Source organism: Epinephelus moara, chromosome 14 (assembly GCF_006386435.1).
Source record: "Epinephelus moara isolate mb chromosome 14, YSFRI_EMoa_1.0, whole genome shotgun sequence".
In the NCBI taxonomy this organism is placed as follows: domain Eukaryota; kingdom Metazoa; phylum Chordata; class Actinopteri; order Perciformes; family Serranidae; genus Epinephelus; species Epinephelus moara.
Window position 1 is genome coordinate 7,203,706 of NC_065519.1, and position 6,000 is coordinate 7,209,705.

Genomic DNA, 6,000 nt, shown 5'->3' on the forward strand with positions numbered 1-6,000 from the left:
TTTTTTTTTTGAGATTTTGGGGTGAACTGTCTCTTTATGTTAAGGCATCAAAGTTTTTACAATTCATCATGAGGAGACCATGAACATGTGTACCAAATTTTATAGTAATCAATCCACTAGTTGCTGAAATATTTCATTGAAAACCAAAGATGTCAACTTCATGGTGGGATAAGAGAAAAAGTTGGAAAGTCTGCAGGATTCATCCTCTGGGGACCATTAATATTTGTCCCAAAGTTTCATGCCAATGTATCCACTAGTTCTTGAGATAATTCAGCCTGAACCAAAGTGGTCCACCAACATTCAGACGTTGCCATCCCTAGTGCCATGCTGTTAGCGTGGCTACACATAACAATAACCTGGATCATCAAAGTTTCATCATGAAAGCATCAAAGTTTGTACAGTTCATCATGAGGGGACCATGAATGTATGTACCAAATTTCACAGCAATCTATCTACTCGTGAGATATTTTGATCCCTAGAGGGAAAGTTGGCGGATCATCAACATCTTCAGTTAAAAGCCTGGGCTTTTATTTGCTTAAATCACTGAAATCAACGGGCCTGTATTTGGGACAGGCATTTAATTTCTTTCACACAGAAGTGTTTTTCAGCAAAGACCAGGCAATACAATCAAAATGTTTATTTAAGTCGTATGAATATTACTTGTGTAACATATTACTAATGAATCGTTCATTTGATCCAGCTCCAACAGACTGCAGCACTCGAGGATTACAACACTAGGCATACACACAACGAGACTTTATCCTGTTAAAACAATACTCACAACTTGGATTAATTTTCATGAAAAACTCTTTTGTCTTATTCGACCTGAGGACCCTTATGGACCAAAGGAATATAATTAACTTAGAGAGTAATCAAATAATTGACACATAATTTGAGGTAGCCAGTAACTCGCTTTTACACATCTGAAGAACTTCTATAAAAAAAGAACTGCTTGGAAACCAGACCAGGCGTCTAATTAAGACAGGTGTTGATTTGTCAAAATGCGCAGCCACACTGGGCTTGTAAAAGGGACTGGGTGTTTAATTAGGACTAGGCTTTTAATTGAGGTTTTATGATGCCTAAATCAGATTCTGAATCTTTTTTTTTATCCTGAATTACAGCTATACTCTGAATATTGCACACAGTTTCTTTAAATGAATCCTTGAAGTTGATCTTTGATTTTGTGTTCTCAATATTTCAAAGACTAATCTCAAATACACAATGACTCTGACAATTTGATTGCTATAGAATCCTAAATATGTGACAGTTGCATGAGAACAACATAGAGAAGTGATTATATTTTAGGCTTTAAAGAGGAAACCACCAAGGCCACTGCCAGAGCTGTGTTTAAACATCTGTCAGGATATGTTTTACCCCTCCTCTCTCCTCTCTTTTGGGGGTGAGGTTTTTCTTAACAACCCAACTAGATTCTAAAAACAAAACTCCCAAAACTACTGAGATTGTGCAGCATTATGTAATTGTGGGTTCATATTTAAAACAGCACATCTTGGGTGTAATGTGTATTTGTCTTGAGCCAGCTCTCTAGTGTTTCAGTCATTCATTCAGAAGAGGGCATGTGAAGCAGCTGGAGAGTCATGGTGGCTCCAAGATTTTTTTTTTCTTCATGTGAATAAACCAAAGAAAAACAGTTTTAACGCCAAATATGCCATCAAGTCCCACTCAAGCCACATGTTTGTTTATCTGGTTACATTGCAGGATCATTCGTCATGTTTAGGCTAGACTGAATGACTCAGTCAGTGTACAGTAAATGTTTAAAGTCACATCACAGGTAACCAAAACCTTTCTACAGGGACGGAAAGTCCAAACCAAAATGCAGACTGGGGATCCACTCAGGCTTATATGAGTCTGAACACCACTTAAGTTCAATGGACCATCAAACACAAACTGATCTACCTCAAGCGGTACCATCTTAACCTTCCTATAGAAGGAATCAACTATTCATAGCTCCCAAAAACCAAAATGTCCATCCAGTGTATCTAAACAGCCTGTGCAGCATGATCCAAGTGGTTTGCAACACGTGCAATTTATACCATTCTATATTTTCTGCGCAGTACACAGCATTGCCTTTATTTAGCTGAGTTGCGAGAATAAAATGTTGGCAATTTACGATTATGCAAACCCAGCATATTACATTTCTACATTTCATATGTACTATGACGTAGCAAAGTTCTCATCAGGATGAGGAAGGGTGGTGGATGGAGTGACTTGTTGAGACGGTGAAGAAGTGTGTTCCAGCTGTGTTTGTAGTGACTAAAGTGTCTATTTTTTTAATTTAGAGTTAGTGACATTTCTAGCTGTTTTTGTAGCGATAAAAGTGGATATTTTTGACTACGAGTTTGGGACATTTCCAACTGCGTTTGCAGGTATTTTTTAGTAACTTCTCAGGAATAATCTAATATGAATTTGGGACATTTCCAGCTGTGTGTGTCGCAACAAAAGCAGGCACTTTTTTAATAAGAGTTTGGGACATTTCCAGCTATGTTTGTAGCGATAAAAGGGGGTATTTTTTTAGCGAGAGTTTGGGACATTTCCAGCTGTGTTTGTAGCGATAAAAGGGGGTATTTTTAGTGACAGTTTGGGACAATTATAGCTGTGTTTGGAACAATAAAAGCGGGTATTTTTTATTGAAAGTTTGGGACATTTCCAGCCATGTTTGTAGCAACAAAGTTAGCTTTTTTAACTACAGTTTGGGACATTTCCAACTGTGTTTGCAGGTATTTTGTAGCAACTGCTCAGGACATATCCAGTCATGTTCATATTAACAAAAGCAGGTATTTTTTAACAACAGTTTGGGACATTTCCAGCTGTGTTTGTAGCGATAAAAGGGGGTATTTTTTAGTGAGAGTTTGGGACATTTCCAGCTGTGTGTAGCGACAATAGCAGGTATTTTTAGTGACAGTTTGGGACAATTCTAGCTGTGTTTGGAACAATAAAAGCGGGTATTTTTTATTGAAAGTTTGGGACATTTCCAGCCATGTTTGTAGCAACAAAGGTAGCTTTTTTAACTACAGTTTGGGACATTTCCAGCCATGTTTGTAGCAACAAAGGTAGCTTTTTTAACTACAGTTTGGGACATTTCCAACTGTGTTTGCAGGTATTTTTTAGCAACTGCTCAGGACATATCCAGTCATGTTCATATTAACAAAAGCAGGTATTTTTTAACAACAGTTTGGGACATTTCCAGCTGTGTTTGTAGGGACAAAAGCAGGTATAATTTAATATGAATTTCGGACATTTCCGGCTGTGTGTGTAGCAACAAAAGTGGGTACTTTTTTAATAAGAGTTTGAGACATTTCCAGCTGTGTTTGTAGCGATAAAAGCGAGTATTTTTTAGTGAGAGTTTGGGACATTTCCAGCTGTTTGTGTAGTGCCAGAAGCAGGTAATTTAAGTCAAAACATGATCTTTTTGTAAAACAACCAAGTAGTTCATGTTCCTAAACCTTACCATATGTTAACCACAGTGCTGTCACAACATAAAATTGAAAATCAAAAGGTAAAGTTTCAACACATTGGCTATGACACTTCCAGATGTACCATGGCTGTGTTTTGCAGAAATGTAGAGTGCCGATATTTATTCTTACAACTCAATTCACTACCATTATGAGGCAGTGTTAGAGGAAGTACTCCAATCCTTTACTTTGGTAAAAGTAGCAATACCACACTGTAAAATTATACTTAAACAATCAAAGTCTGACATTGAAAATGTTGTTAAATCACAGTATGTCAGCAAATAAAAATTAACGTATCAAAAGTACTTATGTGGATGCATTTTAATGTTGTAGCTGGTCGAAATGAGATACTTTTTTTTTTTTTTAAAGATATTTTTATGGGAATTTTTGCCTTTATAGATAGGACAGTTAAGTGTGAAGGGGTAGAGAGAGAGGGGTCTGGACATGCAGCAAAGGGCCACAGGCTGGAGTCGAACCCGGGCCACTGCAGCAACAGCCTTGTAAATGGGGCGCCTGCTCTATCCACTAAGCCACCGACGCCCCGAAATGAGATACTTTTTAAATATTTTATATACTGTTTGGTAGTTGAATCTGAAACAAGGCATCATATTTTATTAAACGTTTTGTGTATAAAATCTTAACTTGTAAACTAGATAAATGTAGTGCAGTAAAAAGTACCATATTCATATATAACCTCTAGGGAAGTAAAGTGGCTATAAAATGTAAATATTCAATTAAAGTATTCTTCTTGGACCTTAAAAAAAACTTGACTCGCCTGGCTGACTGTAGCTGTGTGTGTGTTTGATGGTACAACAAACTTCCTTTTCACTTCATTTTCTGGCTCCTGTTGGTGAGTCGACAGCTGACAGCTGAACTTGAGGGGAGATTTGATTTGTGAAGTGCTGTTTCCAAGGTCAAAAATAAACTTTGGACCTTGAACTTTAAAGTCAAAACGGACACAAAATCCTCCAAGTGTCCCAGATAAAAATAAAAACGACATAAATGACTGAAAGATCAGGAGCAGCTACTAAATGGACTTTGAGGTGTGTTTTTTTCAGTTATTTATAACACGTGTTTATAAAGTAGAGCAACGTATATTTGAAAAGGCATTCAAGGGGACTCAGTTTCACTCAGCACATTTAATAATGGGTTCAGCTTCAATAAACATCAAACTGCACAACCGCAGCCTCAGTAGTCTTCACGTCGTACATGATGTAAAAAGCCTTCAACACAAGAGTTTGCCAGCTCCAGAAATCTGCGGAGGATTTGAAGGGTTTAACTTTATTGGAGTACATGAATAACACAGTATGAACTGTGACCAAGAGTGGAGGGAGGCACCTTGAAGTCTCACAAGGTTGAGGTTTGCAGGGGATAATCAGGTATTTTTAGCACTTTGACTCTACAAACACCAAAAATAGGTGACCACCCACTTCTCCTGGGGGCCGGACACCTAAATATAATATCGTCAAATAAAATCTTTACAGTGGCAGTGCAGCCTGGCTTTAAGGCGTGCTGTTGTTTTAATTATAGAAACCTAATGAGCACAATGCCTTACGCACAATCATCGCCCACTTTTGAAAAACCCCTCTTTTCAACCAGAGTCCACAGTTTCCACATCCACATTTCTGAGGGACCTCTAGTTTTGATTCCTGGTCATTAAGTCTAGCCATAGCTTTAAAAGGAGCCCTAAGCCACAGGATATAAGTTAACATTCAAATTACTAAGCTTTACATCCATTCCCTCGGGACCTAAATGTACACATATGCAGACAGAAAAAAAGACAAACTTTCTCTGTGTTAAAGAAAACAGCTGTGCCCAGTTTAGCCTCCATGCCCACCCAGTATTTAGACATCTTCTGCATCAAGCTGTTCTTTCCATCCGCCTTGTCCAGTGTTGTTTTCCTCCAGTTCACCCAGGACGCATCCACATACAGTACAGTCATGTTTCCATCGTCCTGGAGGGGCCTTCAGAGCTGCCGGCTGAGCTTCTGCGCCTGCCTCTCCTTCGCATTGAAGGCGTATTTAGTGTCCTGTAGCTGTTCTATGATCTCCTTGGCCTCCTTCATCTCCACAGCCAGCTGGTTGTACTTCTCCACCAGCTCCTGGTTCTCTCTCCGGAGCTCCACCACCAGCTGGCTCAGCTCCTCGCTCTGCTTCCCGCAGTGCATCTTCAGCTGCTCCATCTCAGAGAGCGTCTCCTCCATGCGCTTCACCAGGCTCTCCAGCTTGTCCTTAGACATTTCTCAGATGTTTTTATTCACCTTTACAGGGTTTTTTTTGCTCTTCGTGTTCGAGCTGTAGCTCCTTTCTCCTGTGCTGTTGAGTGTGTTTGCTTGTTGCCAGCGATTATTGAAGCCTAATCCTCAATTCCTTACCTGTCTCACATGGAGCAGACATCCCTCCCTGCGCTGTAATCCCCTTAGCAGAGCTATCCTGGGAAACCTCTAACGCACATAGGTGTGACACACAGCCACATCGTCTCCTGCTTAAGTCCACTCCATGCAGAGGATGACAGTGATTGACGGGCTACC